This window comes from Misgurnus anguillicaudatus, chromosome 15, assembly GCF_027580225.2.
Source record: "Misgurnus anguillicaudatus chromosome 15, ASM2758022v2, whole genome shotgun sequence".
Taxonomy (NCBI): domain Eukaryota; kingdom Metazoa; phylum Chordata; class Actinopteri; order Cypriniformes; family Cobitidae; genus Misgurnus; species Misgurnus anguillicaudatus.
The window spans coordinates 24,771,018-24,791,719 of NC_073351.2; the positions used below are offsets into that span (position 1 = coordinate 24,771,018).

Consider the following 20,702-nt stretch of genomic DNA (forward strand, 5'->3'; position numbering starts at 1 on the left):
TTATTATAAGCTCAAATGATCACGTGACGCGATATTTTTTTTATGCTGCTGAATGATCTCCGCTTCAGCACGGTAAGTGACGAGCTAACTTACCTCATATCTTCGTCAGTCCATTTTGCTGAAATTTCTCGTCATGAATGTTGTATTGCATGTAAATTCCTCATATTAAAGAGTTGAACCAACTTTATTTGCCATGACACGCGCGTCTTTACTACGGCACGCCCAGCATTGTTTATGCGTCTCATTTTTTGATAACTGCTTCAGTCTAACGTTAATTAGTTAGCGACATTTCTCGTCGTGAATGTTGAGTGATGAGAGAAACGAATCAATTGAACCAATTGCTTCGAAAATTGATTGAGTTTTTTGAAGCAGTTCGAAACACCACACGCTGGCGACCCCTGCTGGTCAAAATAAGTGTAAAAGCAGATATGTCCAAAAAAAATTTTTTACAAAATAATAGCAAGATTTTTTAATTAAATATGTTAAAAAATTATTTAACTTAAGGCATATTTAATAGTGTTTTATGTGTTTTCAGTTTAATTTAGGGCAAACAAATCATTAAAACGAGTTCTACCCTTTTAATTATGCAAATTTTTGTCATTCAATCTGTCTATAAACAAAAAATAGACAAAATGGTGTTATTAGTCAGAAGGATAAATGTTTTATGAACTTGCATTATAAAACTGACCCGAGTTCACCTAACTTCCCGCAGTGGTGAACCATCGGATTTTCAAAACGTTTCGAAACAGTTATGACGTAATGAAGCCTCGTTTGCTAAAATCACGTGACTTGGGCCAGTTTGAAACACGTTTCAAACCACTGATTCGAAACAAAAGATTCGTAACGGTTTCGAAGCTCATGAAGCAGTGCTTCAAAAATGACCATCACTAATGTAAATCTCTCGTTTTAAAGCGCTTAACCATAACTTTTGTTGTGATGACGTGCACGTCCTCACTTCGACACGCCCATTACGGCATTGTTTCTGCTTCTTGTTCACACTGAGGGTTTCTTTTCCGTGTATCTTACTAATTCCTCTTTTCGGCAACGATCCTAGAAGATTTACGATACGTGTTTGCCTTCACTCAGAAGCTTGTCTGGCAATTTTACGGGTATTTTCTGGGACCAACGGTCTGTGTGAATGGGCTTAATGATTCTTTCTGGTACCTAAAATAGTTCTTCTATGGTGCAGAACCTTTAAAGTGCATTTATTTTATTTAAGTGTATTTTATTTTGCTTTTGAAAGATTAAATAATGTTTTTTATTAATCTACTCCACACCATTTATTGTTAGCTTTTGTGAAATGAAATGACAGTGAGCTTACAATTACAGCAAGCAGTTTCATCATTCATTTGCAGTTTGGTTTGATTTATTCAAAGGAATCATATGTTATTGGATTTGAATGCAGGTTCCCTTGTGCAGTAAATAACTATTTTACAAACATGTACTGATGCACCACAGACAGGCTGGCATCAATATTTACATTCACAATCTGAAGGTTATGTTGTGCGTAGTGAATTATTTCTCTATTTCCCCATACTCTTTGGTTGTTATTGTGCGTTTTCTCAAGCCTTCTTGATTTATAAAATTATTACTCACACAGCCATCCGCTGGCAGCTTGCTTTTACAGAACACTCGATAAGCTGAGCTGCAATTATGTGCATAAAGCCAGGCTTTCTTGCTTTAAGTATCAAGGCTATTTCGCCCCGCTCTTTAAAAAGACGTTTGTACCTGTGGATTTTTCTTTTTTATGACTTCATCATCATTACTAAAAAATAAAACGTCCTCTTGACGTCTTTTAAATTCAAGGCCCCGAGCTTTTATTTTGTTTTCAATGGATCCCAAAGATTGATCTTTGAGGTTTTTAATGATAAATTGTACACTGCGTGGTAAAGATGTGGGGTGAAATGACGACAGCGATGATGTTTCACAAAATGAATCGCAACAAAATCAGGCCTAGGGGATAGATGGCCTAACTGTTTCGCTTGGATTTGAATAATTAACACGAATGGTGTCCTGAGGGAGCTAAGGCCAATTTTACCTTTCAGATTTCATGGTTAGTATAAACAATATTTAATGAAAAGGGGTTTGTTGAATGGTATTTAAAATCCATTAGACATTTTAATGGCTGTAATATATCCCAAAGTGCACAGTTGGGTTTTTCATTTGCCATTTCTGCATAATTCTTTCAGGAATTGAGTTATTAGCATAGTGCATCCCTGTCTTGCAAAGCAAGGAGGGCAAAAGACAAGGACTGTCGGATTCCAGCATCATAGTGTTGGCGTCCTTGACGCCTCCTATTCACTGAGTAAAACAGCTATTCATGAATATATGAGAATGCATTTAAAATGTCCAATGCCAACCAGGCACTAATTGTTGAGCACTGTTGTTTGAATCAAATGGGGGGTTTTGTTTTTCTAATGTCAGTCGATACAGGGATTGACTGAATGCAACACAGATGTCAACCTTTGCTGCACTCCAGTCATTGATTGGCCATTTTCATCCGTTCACCTGTAGTGAAGTGCATCTAATGAAGCCAAAGATGAGGGGTTGGAGAAACTAAAGAAAAACCTAGAGGTCTTCTCATACTTGGCATTCAATACTGGTCATTTTTAGGATATTTGGGAGATGGAAGAGGCATAAAAAAATGCTAGCCTGCGCCAATTGCAACACAAATCAATTTAAAAATAACAAAACAATGCTCACCTGTAGTGCAAGAACTCAATTTTGCACAGCATGTATTAGATTGTGATGATGGTAATCAAATGCAAGTTTCTGAAGGTCATATTATCTTTGGGTGGTCATAATTCATGCTTTTAGAATCTGACAGCACATGTTTGGCTTCTTTTTCTCTTTCTCAGGGACGAGTTGTCTGAATGCCTGGAAAATGGCAAAGCCTTTCCTGTGACAGCTGGCGACGAAGATAAAGTCAATTTCTTTCGCCGTGTATTTTCGAGCAGGATTTCAAATTTTCTCAGTGGATTTCCGGTAATATTTCCAGTGGTCTGTTTAAACCTTCCAAAATATAACATTAAATGAGGTGCTGTCTTGAGTGGTTTTGGCAAACATGATCCAAGTCAGGTGGTCTCTTATCTGAAGTACCTTCAGTGCAATAAAGCAGATAGCTGTGGATACTTTGGATGAGAGATCATCACCCATGACTCCACTTCTTAGGGTAAAAAAGGGTTTTTCACAGCGATGCCGTAGAAGAGGGCATCATTCAGTCAACCATTGCAGTCAAAGTTTGCTACTACAAATAACATTTTGTGCAACAGAATGATTCTGTGCTCTGTCAGAAAAAAAATGTAAAAATTGTTCACTGAGGCTGTACCCTTTCTAAAATTACACCTTTGCACCTACACTAGTTCTTACTGGTACCTCAGAAGTACATATAGGTACCAAATGTATACATATCTGTACCTAAATAGTAGGACCTTTTTAAAGGGTACTGCCACAGTGACAGCTAAGGTACCATTTGACAGTCTGATGTTTGGATGAACAAAAGTAACTCCTGATGAACTTCACACAGAGAATCAGTAACAGAGTCCTTTCAGAGTAGTTTATTTCTAATAACAAGCAAAATAAGTAGATATCTTCAAATCATACCTAAAGCGTATCAAAAACTACACTGAACTAACATTACTGTGTAAAACGTGTAGGCTACTATATAATGTATACAGTGTTGACTACAGATCGGCTGCCAAACCTCCCTTCACATGGCGGTGATCCATGCTTGCCATCTCCCCTCGTCTTTAGGAAACCGAAACATTTGTTATTTTCGACAAGGCGTTTGTTTCAGAGTGGTGGCTACCCAGTCTCAAGGAGTTGCGTATAAATAGATTATGAATACCATTTACTTAAACGGCACATCTTTTTTTTGTTGTTTTATTTGTTTTTTCAATTATTTTCCTTTTTTTACCATTGTCGCTTGGGTTTAGGGTTAGAACAACTTTTTGTTACATAAAAATGACATCATAACCCAAACCCCAATTTTAACCCCAACTCCAAGCGACCATGGCTCAAAAACATGGAGAAACCTGTATATTAAATAACCTCCTTAAGCAAATCTCAAATCTAACCCTAAACCCAAGTGAAAATGGTTTAAAAAACAGGAAAAAATTGAGAAACCAATAAATAAAATGACAAAAAAGTGAATGGGAAGGACTGGCCTATCACAGGGCTCCAGACTGCCACCAAAATTTGAGAGTGTGCCACTGAATTTTACATTCAGTCGCACATGTCCGACCAGTAAATGTGACCTTTTTTTAATTCAAAATGTTCTGGTTGCGCCCCTAAAATTTTCATTTGGGGGCCACTGTGCTCCTAGTGAAAAAGTTAGTCTGGAGCCCTGTATCATATGCATGCCAAATTCCAATTATGTATTGCATGATTTTCACACTTCATGCTATTTGTGTACTCAGTTTGTGACTCCAGAAAATTTGATATTGACCACACCATCAAATTTGAATAATTAAAAACACGGCAAACAAATAAAAATAATGTTATCAAAATCTTGCACTGTAAAAAAATTCCATTAGAAATTTGCAGTTGGGTTGCCGGTAACTTACCGTAGATTTAAATGTATGTTATTACTGGCAACATTTTGTTCAAAGTTAAATGAACATTTACAAGTCTTTGTCTTTACAGAATAAAACTAGAAAAACAGCATCAAGCAAAACATTCTGAGAAACACAATCTGAAGCAAAAAACAGAAAAAGTTTGATGAATGCTTTGCATGACGCTGTTATTGTATAGTTTTATTCTGTAAAGATAAAGACTTGTTAATATTTAAAATGTAACTTTGAACAAACTCTTGCCAGTAAATAACATACATCTAAATCTACGGTAACTTACCGGCAACCCAGCTGCAATACTATTGTAATTTCTACTGATTTTTTTACAGTGTAGAAAACAGGCAGTATTCTTTACTTTCAAACCCTGGGGCCATGGACTTACAACCTGAATTGATGCTTGCGATTGTGTTGGGGGCGGGCCATGCTCAGTGGCTCCAGTGCGTCATCGAGGCACAGTTTTAGCTCCGCCCAAATAATCCTGAACACAGAAATTTAAAAAAAAAATGTTAAGTGGTGTGACTCCACAATTAAGCAGTGATTACCGGTGACTTCTTTGTCTTTCAAAGGGGTGCGAATTCAAAATATGTGTTCGGAGTGTCGTATGTGTCTCGTCATGTCAAAATATGTGCGGTGCATCATGTGTCAAATATGTGCCTGTTGCACAAGCGACGTAAGAGTTTCTGATAAAAGAAACGTTCACGTTTACAAAAAACTCGCAAGACACTAACTTAAAGGGACACTCCACTTTTTTGAAAATATGCTCATTTTCCAGGTCCCCTAGATTTCCACTTTCGATTTTTACCATTTTGGAATTAATTCAGCTGATTTCCAGGTCTGGCGGTACCACTTTTAGCATAGCTTAGCACAATTCATTAAATCTGATTAGACCATTAGCATTGCGCTAAAAAATAACCAAAAAGTTTCGATATTTTTCCTATTTAAAACTTGGCTCTTCTGTAGCTACATTGTGTACTAGTGATATGACGCACTGCCAGAAAATAGTCCCCTTGGTTACTTTCAATAGCAGCCATGTTACATCAGCAAAGTCCTTGATTATTAAGCCAGAATGAGTGTATAGTTCCTATACATATCTGCCTAGAAAATCACAACTTTTAACTTTCCGTCAGTACACGATGTAACTACAGAAGTCAAGTTTTAAATAGGAAAAATATTAAAACTCTTTGGTTATGTTTTAACGCGATGCTAATAGTCTAATCCGATTCAATGGATTATGCTAAAATTGGTACCGCCAGACCGCGAGATCAGATGAATGGATTCCAAAATGGTAAAAATCTAATGTTTTACTCTAGGGAAGCTGGAAAATGAGCATATTTTTAAAAAAGTGGAGTGTCCCTTTAAAGGAATATTCCATTTTCATAAAAGAAAAATCCAGATAATTTACTCACCACCATGTCATCCAAAATGTTGATGTCTTTCTTTGTTCAGTCGAGAAGAAATTATGTTTTTTGAAGAAAACATTGCAGGATTTTTCTCATTTGAATAGACTTTAATAGACGCCAACAATTAACACTTAACTCAACACGTAACAGTTTTTTTCAGAGTTTCAAAGGACTATAAACAATCCCAAATGAGGCATAAGGGTCTTATCTAGCAAAACGATTGTCATTTTTGACAGGGAAAATGGAAAATATCCACTTTTGGACCACAACTTCTCGTCTAGATCCGGTCGTGATGCGCCAGCGTGACCCCACCAATACGTCATGATGTCAAGAGGTCACAGAGGACGAACGCGAAACTCCGCCCCAGTGTTTACAAGTGATTGAAAGAGGACCGTTCCTACGTTGTTGTATGTCAACTGATACTAATTAATGTCTTTTGTGTCAGTTTATTGTTTACAATGGTCCGCAAATGTGCGTTTTATATATGTAACACGTGACCTCCCTACGTAACTACGCATTTACGTTACGTCGCGCTGGACCGGATCTAGACGAGAAGTTGTGGTTTAAAAGTGTATATTTGTTATTTTTCTTGTCAAAAATGACAATCGTTTTGCTAGATAAGACCCTTATGCCTCGTTTGGGATTGTTTATAGTCCTTTGAAACTCCATTGAAAAAAACTGTTACGTGTTGAGTTAAGTGTTAATTGTTGGTGTCTATATTAAAAAGTCCATTAAAATGAGAAAAATCCTGCAATTTTTTCCTCAAAAAACATAATTTCTTCTCGACTGAACAAAGAAACGGCGTTTTGGATGACATGGTGGTGAGTAAATTATCTGGATTTTTCTTTTAAGAAAATGGAATATTCCTTTAACACTTAACTCTGATCACACATGAGATTTTAGCGAGTATCTGGCAAACATGAGGGTCTTTTTTATCATAAACCCCTTCGAAGCATCTGCAGCAGGCACCTATTTTGACATGACACGTGATGCACATAGGTTCACATGACGCGCCAAACACATATTTTGACATGACGAGCCACAAACATGTTGGGCTACATACATGTTTTAATAAGCATCGCATTGTGCACCTCCGAAAAGTAGTCACTGGCCGCCACTGCAGCACTTCAGTACTTCATAAATAGTTCAGTCTTTGTTACCTCTCTTGTAACGTTTTCTTAATTTTTTATGTGTTTACAGACAATTCTTGGAAATGACTTTACACAGACTTTAAGTGCAGATCTTAACAGATTCATATTAAATGTGCATGTACTAATGCTGTAAATATAACGCCGCAATATTTTCCCCACAGCATGAATCACTGGAGAGCCACGACAGGTAACATGATGAGAGCACAGAAAAGGCCATGGTGAGGTATAGTTAGGTGGTCCGAGCTAATAGTGATGGTTTTATGATGCTCAGGCACCAACTCCGAAGTATCGGGACAATCAGCTCCTTAGCAACCGATCGCTACCAATCCTAATGAGCTGTTCTCTATGAGAAGCACATAATTGACGGTCCTTTTTTTTCAAGTCTTCAGGTGACAGTAATATACTAATGAATCAATTATCACACCAGGAGACTAAAAGTGATGTGAATGTGCTGTCTGCATGGTGTTTTTTCCATAGGATGCTTTGCTGGCACACATGGAATTCAATTTGTAATGCAGAGGTATTAATAAGACCCCAAGCTGTTATGAGGAGAGGAGGTCTGACCCCACTGTCTGCAAGAGAGGTAAATTTGCATTTCTCTTTCAATCATCCAACAACACTGATTTTAATGATGGTCTGTAAGAGTCACTGCTCTAGCCAGGTGAGTCATTTTTTGAAAAAGATATATGCTTACAAATTGTGACGAAAATGACAACATTACAAGAAAATTGCAGGTTTGAATATCCATTTATGAGTAATGTGTCAAAAGCATTGAGGTTAAGGTACTTGACTGTGGGCTGATGTGATTGTGAGTCATTCTGTCCTCATTAGTCAACACAGATTTATGAGATCACCTCTGATCTTTATACACAGCACGAATTCTTTTGTCATTCTTTTATATTCACACTGTCTTCACACAGCAGTCTCCAAAATTGTGTATGAGACTATTTTGTGCAAGCAAAAATGATAATGGCAGAATCAAACATGTAGTATAACCATGCAACTCAAAAAGCAGTGTAAAATCATGTTCTGCTCTTGGAGGTCTAGTTTATACATTCGTGAAGGTGGTCCTCATTCAAAACACATTATTTTTTATAACTTTTGTTAAATTATTCACTGTTTTTCAGGAATGTTCATTACATTAATAAGATTGTATGCTTGGTGGACTGTTAAAATAACCATTTTGTGCTAGTTCCCTTCTACACTGTCAGAAAAATGGTCCCTATCTATCACAGAAAAAGTACACCTTTACAACTAAAGAATTCATGTTAGTACCTCAAAGGTACATATTGGTACCAAAGAATATGTTAGTATCTCAAAGGTACATATTGGCATCACATGTATACACATCTGTACATAAATGGTACATATTATTACGATATTTTTAAAGGGAACTGCAATACTAAGGATCATTTTAACCAATATTTTCTGACAATGTGGACCAAGAAAATGATTTCCAGTTTCTGTGCAATATGCAGGGGATGAACTGTGTGCTGTTTGTAAGTTAAGCTATAGGCTTATTACTATATTATTATTTGACTTTGCTTATGCTATTGAGCTGCTTTATAGATAACAGTCTAAGACCTGGATCAGACAACCACCAGACACAAATCCATCCTCTGGCATTCTGCAAATAAGTAAATACCTTGTTATCCAAGGGCTTCAATGAACAGGTTTGAATAAATTAATTAAAAAGTATAGAAGCGTAATATCTGTGAAATCACTCTTCCCTGATCTTACCTCAGAAAGATGTGACATGATCTCATGGCAAGTCGTGCTATAGTCACGAAAAATGTTATTAATCTGTGTCCATGGCACAAAATTCAGCGAATGTCTTTTTCGTGTCATTCAGCACAAATTTCTATAAATAGTTTTTCGTGTCCATGGCACGACTTTCTTTTTCGTGTCATTTTATGTATTGTTTTCTAATATTTGCCCCTATTTTTAAATAATTGTCGCTTGGGGTCGGGGTTAGATTTGGGGTTTGGGTTAGGACATAATTTTATGTATTGGTTGACAATGGTATGAAAATAGGAAAAAACTATGAGAAAACAATACATAAAATGCCACTTAAAAAGAAAGTCATGCCACGGACAAGAAAAACTATATATGGAAGTTCGTGCGAGTGACACGATAAAGACATTCATGCTCAATGCATGAAAAAGCTGAATTTCCAACCCTGTCTCACGAAATGATGTACCTATAGTCACGTAAATTTGTGAGTCTTTTTCGTGACACTGACACGTTTTTCCGCCTTTTTACGTGAACATGTCACGTATTTCTGTTTACGTGTTATTGTCACGTATTTGTTACTCAACTGTTTTGTTCTATTTTCAAACCATTGATGCTTCGGTTAAGGGTTAGATTTGGTGTTTGCGTTAGGATGTCACCTTAAGTATTGGTTTATACCTTTTATCATGATTTTTTTTATATTTTATGATTTTTAAACCATTGTCGCCTGGCATTAGGGTTAGAGTTGAGTTTGGGTAAGGGTGTCAATATTAGGTGTGCGTTTAAAGGTGCAGTGTGTAATTTTAGAAGGATCTTTTGACATAAATGCAAAATAATATACAAAACTATATGATCAGGGGTGTATAAAGACCTTTCATAATGAACCGTTATGTGTTTATTACCTTAGAACGAGACCGTTTTATCTACATATACAGAGGGTCCCCTTACATGGAAGTCACCATTTTGTGCTGCCATTTTTCTACAGAAGCCCTTAAAGGACAATTTTTTTACTAAGTTGTCTCCGAAGATGACATGTTTGTCCGGTGGCGGCTACCGTAGCTTCTCTATGTGTTTCAAAAGCGAGGGATGAGCAGTAGACTGAGCCGTTGGTTACAATTCGCAACCTCACCACTAGATGCCGCTAATATTTACACACTGCACCTTTAACAGAAAAATAATTAACATTTCTTAACCAATCAGAATGAAGCATTCAACAGGCCCTGTGGTATAGCAATAAGGATAAACTCAAGTAAAAACAAATTTATTAGATTTATTTTGTTTGGTATTGCAGTTGATAAACACATCTTGTGCAGACCTTGACAGCGCTGCCCTGTTCTGCTTAAAATGCAAAGGTTTTCAACATTTGCATTTACTTTTGCATTTCACAGGTTCACATGTTAATATAGTTGTTGAATAGAAGCGAGGAGACCGGCTCCCTGAAATGGCTAAACACTAAGACAAAAAAACAGTTAAGACCATTCAATTAAAAGTTTTTAGAAGAACAATTTCACATTTTTTTATAGTTTAAAAATTGTTACACTTTTTGTGAAACATACAGGTTCTTCGATCCCGTTCTTTATGGAACCATACAGCAAAAAATGGCAGTGCTTCCCAAACTGGGGTTCGCGAACCTCTGTTGTAAAATAATACTGATAAAAACTTTAAAACTGCTTTTTTAATGAAACATTCAAAATTTGATATTAAATTATTAAAATTTTTCCTTAAAATCTAAGGGGGTACTTCAAATAATTTGATCCAAAGGGGGTTCAGATGCCAAAAACCTTTGAAATCCCTGGTTCTATGGCATTGTGTAGCACCTTTTTCAAAATTGTAAACCCAAAAAATTAAAGGTGATTGAAAGGCTCTATTTTTGCACTCTTACTTTTCTCGGATCTGCGTGTGCCTTACAAAATCTGTTGAAAGGCAGTATGAAAGGTTAACTAATTATTCAGTTCTTATTATATTCCTTCATGAATGTCATCAGTGATTAATAATTGCACATAAATTATGTCATGGCAGCCACTCCAGTCAGACCTATTAGAGTGATTTGACAAATGTCAACGTATGGTGTCTAACTGTTGTCTATAAGAGTTGTTGGTGTATCTAGTTTATAATGTTATAGGAGGAGGAAGGAGGGAATGTTTAAGCGATTACTGTCGGCTGTTAAATGTTTCCATAGAAACCCGAGAGAGTGAGGTGGGATCTGAGCCATTGTGATAGCCTGAGTCAAATAGAGTTGAGAGCTGGTGTAGATGGTTTACTTTGAACTGGGTGATTGGAAAATGATCAGCCTCAAGCAAGACCCATTGAGCTCCCTGGGCCATCAAGACCTCCGGGGTCTGTACATTAGATGGGAGAATTTTATAGTGAGAAAATCTGTTCAGAGCAAAAGTGGTCTCGGTCAAATACAAAAACAGGCTGGGGAAACTGCAGTAGTGCTGACGTTAAAAATACTGCTGGCAAGGATAGAAAATGAATGACACAATTAACTTGTGAGAACAATGCAATTAACGCTCTTTTATCTTTCTTTTTTATATTACATATTCTGATTCAGTAACATACTTGTTAGAAATATAATGAGAGTCTCTGAATTTGTTTAGTTTTCACTAAGAAATGCAGAATTTGAGATGTGTTGATATAGCTGAACACTTATAGATGTTCTTTTATACTGCATACCTGTAGCTGTCTTAAAGTAAAATTGTTTGATATGTTATAAAGTAACAGAAAAAAGTTGTTGTGACTTATTGATCACATTATTTTTATAGTGTACACTTTAAAACTGTGCACTTTGTAAAATTTCTGCATTACAGTGCAAATTGTGACTACACTTTATAAATTATGGTCTCAAGTATTTAAAGGTCACATAACACGCGCTGTTTCTGCTAATCTCATGTTAATCTTGAGTATGGAGTAGTATGGTATCCTTCATATATCTTAAGAGTCTTTAGTTTTATCAGATTTATAAAATACAGATCAGTTGTAGCGCTACTTTCTGAATAAAGCCGAGCTCCTGGGGGCGTACCGCGGGCAGAGCGAGTCACAAGTAAGCAACACGCACAAAACATTATCCCACTATCTCTGCATATACGACATAAACATGTAGTGAATCATAAATTATCCACTTACGTGCCGATTGCCAACAAAACAAAGACATCTGATGCAGGTTTACTTACCGCCTGCGACACATGACGCGGTTGGAACCGCCCCATTTCAACGAAATCCAGCTTTAAAGAGCCAGTAAGATGCAAATTTTGAGCATCCTATCAATGTTTATAACAGGTTTAAATGCATGCAAGGTAAAAAAAACACTGTAATTTTCTCAAAATATAAATTTAAAATAACCCCATTTTTCAGAGATCCCCAAACGATTCGTGTGAAGCCGACTCAGTCTGCCTAAACCCCATCTTTCAGCCTACTCTGCTCTGATTGGTCAACTGACACAGTCTCAGCACAGATCACAGATCAGTGGCACAGACCAACAATAGTGGAATATGTGTTGACCTAGTGCTAACATGATTCACTGAGAAGACATTATCGACATCAATACACATCACTCATCATTAATCCAAGCAATAAAAACGACGATAGAATCTACAGGGGTGCAAACTTGTCACCTTTCGGCGAAATTCGCCGTTTTTTGATACAAAATAGGTCATTCTTGTGATTCGTCTAGATCCGATGAGTTTTTGAAAATGAGGGGTGAGGGGGGTCTGCGACATGGTAGCAGTAAATGAAATTATGAAAATCATGTCCAGCTATTGTGGTAACCAGTGTTGGGGAAAGTTACTTTTAAAAGTAATGCATTACAATATTAAGTTACTCCCCAAAAAAGTAACTAATTGCATTACTTCGTTACTTTTCATGGAAAGTAATGCTTACGTTACTTTTAGTTACTTTTGCGTTACTTTTTCGTGCCTAAAGCTTGATCTCTTTCAGGCCTTGCAGGTGTTTTTATGACTGAAAAGTTCTGCATTCAGAAGTTGCATATTTCATCACAAAAATGTTTAGCTCCGGCTTGCCATCTCAGTTTCTGACTCAAACTGTTTCCACACAGGCACAGAGAGTGCATACGTTTAGTTTATTTCAGTACATATTTTTTAATCAAATTAATTAAACTAAAAAAGTAACTTGAGTTACTTTTTTGAAAAAGTAACTTAAATATTAATGTGTACATTTAAAAAGTAATGCGTTACTTTACTCGTTACTTCAGAAAAGTAATATTATTACGTAACTCAAGTTACTTGTAATGCGTTACCCCCAACACTGGTGGTAACGATGTCAAATTACTAGCCAGTTTGGCGGGTTATGTTTTACAATTTATAGCCACCTCATTTGCTGCCGAAGTTTAAGCAGTCTGCAGATTGAGTGCACATACTTAACTCGTAGTATTTTCTCATTTGAGGTTACGCGCCCACGTCACGTTGCTGTGCGCGTGGTCATAAAGCTTAACATTTGTTCACGCACCGCAGTTTTAAGTTAAGTGATTTTAAGCCGTTGACAACAGTGCTATATGCGCTATATACCTGTTTCTGTTTAAGAGGAGCGTGCAAGCCGCGTATCCGCTTATATAAGAGCGCTTGTGTCTTGTCACCTTTTTCACCCCTGATGAGTTTGCACCCCTGAATCTAACATTTTACACTCATTTAAGCATTTATGTAAGCTAACCGGGTCATAGCAAAACCGTAAGTGCAGCATGTGCTAGCCGTTTGCTAACGTGACTCTCTGACAGTAAATTAAGATTTTAAACAACAACATACATACTCATTTACGCAAGTATGTAACTTACAGGTTGTGGTTAGGAGATGTATGTTGTTCTAAATAAAGTGGGTACCATATATGTATCTTTTCTCCTTGAAAAAGTAATTTTAACCACTGATTCTTCATATCTTCATCCTTTGGTAGTGAAAACAACACAAACTGAAAACACAGCGTGATATGATGTTTACACATTAACTAGCTGAAGTGTCTGAGGGCAGGTCATAGTTTTCATTTTTCCCGGGCAAGGCTGTAGGCGGAGATTATTATGCAAAGTGTTTTCGATTTTGGATCTGTGAGGCTTTTTAAACAAACTCATTTGCAAATCTCCACTTGTATACCTCACCACGTGGAAAATTAGGCAATCACTACTTCCGTTTCATGGCGACTTTAAATTTTCCTCACAGACAACAGCACATTTCTTTCGGTCACGATGATTTCATGTCAGCTCTTGGTTGGTGTGTGCATGTGCTATTTTGCCCATAAAAGGACTTCCAGTGTTGTAGCAGTGCTTGCGCAACAGATTCTGTAGTTTAAAAAAATTTCTGATACTTGTACGAACCCTGGCGAAGTGCATTCGACACAGACATTTTTTTTTACCTTTTCATATGTTAAGCATGAGGAATCAAACTCTTTAACTGCATTATAGAATGCATGAAATACTGTTACAACAGCCCCCCACACCTAAATATCTTGTACACAACATGACTTCAGACTTGTAAACATAGCTTTACTGAGGACACCCAATTTCTGGGAGTAAAATTAATGGAAATTGTTTGGTTTTTAACCCCTTGTTGCACAATACCACCATATTATCTACACGCAAACATACAAGCACATTTTAATATTCCTGGGGATAAACTCTCCTGGCAGATACAGTATTAAGACCGGCAGTCTTTTAAAAAAGTACTTTAGCAATATAACTAAAGTTTTCATAGAGCCCATTTGATCTGTATAATTTCAATGTGAATTCCGCACCTGTGTATGATCTCAGATAGCTGTGACTCATAACGCCTCATTATTGTGTAGGTAAAATTTCTCTCTCCTACACAGAGCATCTGTAGTTATACCTGCTTTTCAGTTTTTATTATCCACAACGTGTATTAACTAATTATTGACATTGATGAAATCACCAGCAGTAATGTCAAGTCGTGATTTGCACCTACAGAAAATGCGTAACCTGTTATCGAATCTGCTCCCTCTTTTTTATTGGTTGCCATGACAGTGAGGTTTTTTTGTCAGTAAGCTGAAATGTGCTGCTGCATCGGTACCTGAAAGTACCTGCTTTAACTATTGAAAACTTGAAATGATGTCTATTGATTTACACAAACTGAACCAATGCAGTTCTTATTTAGGTTGTCTTATTTCATGCCGTACACGTACATTATTTAGAAAAAATGGTTTTAGGTGTCACTGGGGGACTACCCTTTCAAAAAGTACACCTAAAGAGTTCATATTAGTACCTCAAAGGTACCAAATGCAAACATTTCTATACCGAGTACCTCTTTATACAGAACCACACCAGTAATAGCATAGGACCATTTTTTTTTACCATTTCTTTCTGACAGTGTAGACGAGGTGGTTTGATGTTTTACAATAACACAAAGATGAAGTAATCTGAGAGTTAAAACCAACTAAAACTGTTTAAGAAGGAATTGTTTTCACATATTCACCTTTAATGGTTTTGGCATACAGCTACATCACAGTTAGGTATTTTAAAGATCATATTGAATGGCTCCTGCAGTTTTGGACCTCAAAGCACTATGAAATACTCCTCCACTTACTCAATAGATTTTGTTGGGGATGTGCCTCAGCAGGAAAAGATGTGAATTTGACACAAATCAGCACTAAATTGTACCATAAGAGCCCTTATGGTCTGAAACTGGTTTATAAAAACTGGTATAGGAGTAGATGTGTGAGATTGATTGTGGGGAGGTGAGTCAGCTTGTGAGGCTTAAAGCCGAGTACCATCAGTGTTTCATACAATTCGCCAACATTTAACCGCTTTGGCCTTCGAGAATGATGATGCTCTAAAATACTAAATGTACTGTCAGGTTGAGGCAGAAGAGCAAAACAACAAGAATTCTGAAAACTGAGCTTTAGCATTTATAGAAATTATTGGCTGACAAACGTGACAAATGTCTGCTGTCTGTTTCTTCCCCGTTTTCTTTTGCTTTTTCCTACTCTCTTTTTCTTCCTCTCTTGCTGTATTTGGTCACAGTGACCTCAGGTCAGGTGGAGAAGCTGTAGGCTGGCAACCATGGTTTCACCAGACTTTTTACCAGAGTTTCTTGGCTTTGCTGAGACAGAGAAATGATCAGTTCTGGTAACAGTGTAGAAGAAATTAAATAATTAAAGAGAGGGAGTTATTGTCTTCATAAATTTTTTAACTGTGGCTAAAGTCAAACCGTAAAAAATAACTAAAACATTTATTTTTATACTTCAGCTGCAATAATTTCCTCTCAGTGTTTGAAAACCATAATTGACGGTTAGTTCCTGAGCAATTACTTTAACACGAGTTTCACAGTTCTGTTTGAGTGCTTTGTCATTTTAAGGTGTGCTCAACTTCATGTGATACATCAATTAATGTCATCTACCTGTTGGTTCTTGCGGTGGTGCATAAAGTCAAACCCTAATTGTATCTTGTTTCCCTTGATTGCCATGTGTATACCTTGTGTTTCCCTTTGTCTTTGTCAGTTATTGAACATGTTAAATGCTGTTTCTCGTCTGGTCTTGCTCAAGAACATGACCAGTATGGCTGTAACGATTAATCGTGCAAATGCGTGTTTTCTCAATGAATGAATTTGAATGAATTACGGTGAAATCTCGGCACATCCAAACGCCAGGGGGCGCTCTCATGCAGAAACTCCCTTTGTGCCACAGAAGTAGTAGCATTACAAACGCTAATCAAGGAAATGTCTACAGGAATATTTATATCGCTGTTCTTCAAATTGCTTCAGGTATTTTCATGATAATAAAGAATATTTTGAATGATTTTTATTTAACGGGTGTTGCTTTTTTAAATGCACGTTATAAACGACTCCGACTCATAATGATTTTAGATTGATAAGGACTTCCTACTGACCAAATGCCGTAGTAAGCTGTGCATGAAACAAAGAATCGCATTCTTGCGATTCGGAATCGATTTCAGACAGGCATTTTTTATTGGGACACGCAATTTAATCGTTACATCCGTAATGACTAGTGGCGGCTGGTGACTGCTATTTCGAGGTGTGCAAATTCAAAATTTTGACAAGACATGTGATGCACATAGGATCACTTGATGCGCAGAACACATATTTTGAAATGACGAACCACTCACATGATGGGCTACATGTTGACAAACTTCGCATCGTGCGCCCTCGAAAAAAAAGAAGACACCGCCGCCACTGGACATGACACAGATTTCTGCTCATCTTTTGGTTCATTTAAGGTTTTAATCTGCATATAAATGTTGCCTTCTCTTCATGTTTAAAGGCATTGTAACAGATAGATTGTAACACTCATTCTTTATGAAGGGGAGTGCGGGGCAAAAACTAACGCAGGGTTAGTTGTAACACGGACTGTTTACATTGGTGCACGCTGCCAAAAGACGGTCTCCCACAATTTATTGGAAATGTATAATGTTTTTCTAGAGAGTTATTGATGAACGAGTGTTTTGGTGGCATGTAAGTAAATTTTTTCATCTAATTTTTTTTTTTTTTTTTTTGGTTTCTAAGTTGGGTGTGTAAGACACCAAATCCAATGGTATGTTATATTAATCATATTAGTCTTGTTGACTAAAACATAGCATTGTTTTAAAATATGTCTGCAGCTCTTAGCAACTTTTTTTAGTGGGCTTGAAAATATTTTGACCCAGTGGGGTTAGTTGTAACGCTGTGCCACAACTAACCCCTCAGCACTTACGATATGAAAACCGCTAATGTTAGCGTAACTCTTGCCGTTGTTTTTAATAGGCTACACACAAATGATTGCTGGCTGCCAACAAAATAAATGTGCCTGTCTTATCAAAAATCATGTGTTAAATTTATTTTTGTTCATATCTTTAATACTGATTGAATAAGGTCAGGTCAAAGATTGACATCATAATGAAATAAATGGCTAAATTCAGACTTTTATGCTCATTATCTCAGAATTTGATTTTGAAACTGTAGTATGGTTATTACAGACTGGGTGACATATAAAAAATGTTTTGTCATAATCGTGCTGCTTTTTCTCACATATTTAGACATTTGTATCCATTTATAATCGAACTATATGATTAGATGAGGGATGAATATAGATACCTGTCTATTATAGACAGATATATAAACAGCATCGACTTCAATATAGACAAAATAGTATTGAAATATTTGCTTGTAATTGTCCAAGATTTTGAATGATTGAGTCAAAACCAAAAAGTGTTAGGTTAAGTTGTGCCCTGCTCTACCCTACTTGCTATATCTTATTTTGATCTATTTTTAATAAAGTTTTGTATTGCAGATTTAGACCAACAGAAGTGCCTTGCAATGTGCAGGTTTCTTTAATGCATTGACATTATTTCCAGTTAGAGTAAGACATTAAGTGTCTCCTCCCCTTTTTTAAATGGCCAATAGCTTTTAGTTTGCATTATAGCCTGGAATCTCTTGAGAAACTGAAGTGCAGAATGCTGTATTGGTGGAGGTGAGAGACTGTACACCGTCCGAAAAAAATGTCCCTAGCTGTCACTGAGGCTGCGCCCTTTCAAAAGTACAACTTTGAACCAAAAGAGTTCATATTAGTACCTCAGAAGTACATATTGTTACCAGAGTGCATGTTTGTACCTTAAAGGTACACTACATAGTGTTACCAAATGTATACTGTACCTATATTAATACCTTTTTAAAGCGTACTGTACCAGTGACAGCTAATTTTAGTGTAGATTTTAAATGCTTTATCTTTAAAATGCAAATGTTTTGGAGCACGATGTTTGTGTCTTAAATCTTTAAGATGGACATATTCATACTAAAAGCTAAAAACAACTTAAATGGGGGCTTTAAATACAGAATTTATTAAAAACTCGCTGACCGGGTAGGCTGTATTAGATAATGGATTTTATCAGCGGCTATGATTTTCCCTGCTAGACCCGTATCGTAATTAATGTTTTTTCTCCCTCTAATTCTGCAGCCTTACAGTTGCGATATATTGAGTCACAATCACGGACAGAATCTCACCAGCATGATAAACAGGACGTCGGGAATGACATCTCTGCGGTCTGACGCTGGCATATCTAATTAACAACATAAAGGAGAAAGAAATAAAGTGGCATTGACGACCAGGCTCTTACCAGATAAAAACTCATTTTCATTAGGCGTAGAGTGACATGCAATCTGGGAACGGCTCGTGTGAAAGTTCACAGATAGGAGCTTCGTTTCATCCTGGTTTTCATCTCTGGAATTTCTCCATCGCTTTTCTGCCCATTTGCAGCCCATCAACGCTCCCTCGTGAGACTTTATTAAAGACGATTCGAGAGTATCACACGTATTATTATCTGCCTTGTAATTACAGAGGCCGCTTCTCAAAGGCTCAAAAGATTCAGCACAACATTCGCCTGATTTCTAGTGATAAAAATCGTTTAGACTAAATAAAGTCTGTGTCATTTTGTGTACGCTTCTCTTTTATTAAAACCACTAACCTGCTACTCCATTATTTGTGCTTGTTTTTAACAGCATAAAAATACCTGTCTGGTTTTGTTATTGTTTAGTCTCCCACATTTTGCTATTTGTTGTTGTTGTTATATCAACCTCCTTTTGTTTCTCCAATGACACAGCATGTGGCAACAGTTCGATGGCCCTGCAGGCATCTGGCACTAGCTGGTCATTTTGTCTGTCACACTTCACTGCCTCGGTTAGCACTATCTGAAATCTAAAGGTCAGCATAAGTTTGTGTTATATGCATGGTCAAACATTTGTTAGTGTCTCTTTTCTGCCTGTTAAAACTTGGTATGAAATGTGTGTTTGCTTGAAAGTAGGAATATGGGTCATATATTGTCATCCTCTGACCAATGAGAAGTCAGATGAGTTTGCTTTTGGTCTCTTGTTGCTTACAGACTTAAAAAATTATTCACTTAAATTTATAACTAATTTTTTATACTATAAACTCTTAAAGGTGCAGTGTGTAATTTTTAGAAGGATCTTTTGACAGAAATGCAAAATTATATACAAAACTATATTATCAGGGGTGTATAAAGACCTTACATAATAACTCGTTATGTTTTATTACCTTAGAACGAGACCTTTTTATCTCCATACACCGAGGGTCCCCTTACATGGAAGTCGCCATTTTGTGCTGCCATTTTTCTACAGAAGCCCTTAAAGGACAATTTTTTACTAAGTTGTCTCTGACAATGACATGTTTGTCCAGTGGCGGCTACCGTAGCTTCTCTATGTGTTTCAAAAGCGAGGGGTGAGCCGTGCACTAAGCCGTTGGTTGCAATTCGCAACCTCACCACTAGATGCCGCTAAAATTTACACAATGCACCTTTAAAGGGACACTACCCTTTTTTGAAAATATGCTCATTTTCCAGCTCCCCTAGAATTAAACATTTGAATCTACCGTTTTGGAATCCATTCAGCTGATCTCCGGGTCTGGCGCTACCACTTTTAGCATAGCTTAGTATAATTCATTGAATCTGATTAGTCCATTAGCATCGCATTAAAAAAATAACCAAAGAGTTTCAATATTTTTCCTATTTAAAACTTGACTCTTCTGTAGTTACATCGTGTACTAAGACTTTCTAGGCCGATATGGCTAGGAACTATATTCTCATTCTGGTGTAATATTCAAGGACTCTGCGCCGTAACATGGCTGCAGGAGGCGCAATGATATTACGTAGTGCCGAAAATAGTCCCCTGCTCTTGAAAGATACTAAGGGGACTATTTCAGGCAATATAAATAAAAAAATTATCTTAATGGCTTACCTAGGGTGACCATACGTGCCATTCTTCCCGGACGCATCCTGGCCAGGATTTCGGTGCGTCTTCCGGAAGTTGTATTTGTTGACTGCATACGCCATTCAGTTAAAACATAAGACATGCAATCGTAGTTTCATTCTTACCTTAAAATGTAACGGTTGC

At 36.9% G+C, this 20,702-nt stretch overlaps 1 long non-coding RNA gene across 3 annotated transcripts; it reads left to right on the forward strand.

The window, feature by feature from the left end:
- Positions 1–675: 675 nt before the first annotated feature.
- Positions 676–19,266, forward strand: LOC129419688 (uncharacterized). 3 transcript variants are annotated; one of them, XR_008636620.2, is made up of 6 exons: positions 676–1,109; positions 2,859–2,985; positions 7,284–7,309; positions 7,394–7,511; positions 7,600–7,705; positions 18,754–19,266. It is a non-coding gene; the product is annotated as an uncharacterized lncRNA (long non-coding RNA). The 3 variants fall into 3 exon arrangements; XR_008636619.2 differs by having other exon boundaries at positions 7,284–7,511; XR_008636621.2 differs by lacking the exons at positions 7,284–7,309; positions 7,394–7,511.
- The last annotated feature ends 1,436 nt before the right edge of the window (positions 19,267–20,702 follow it).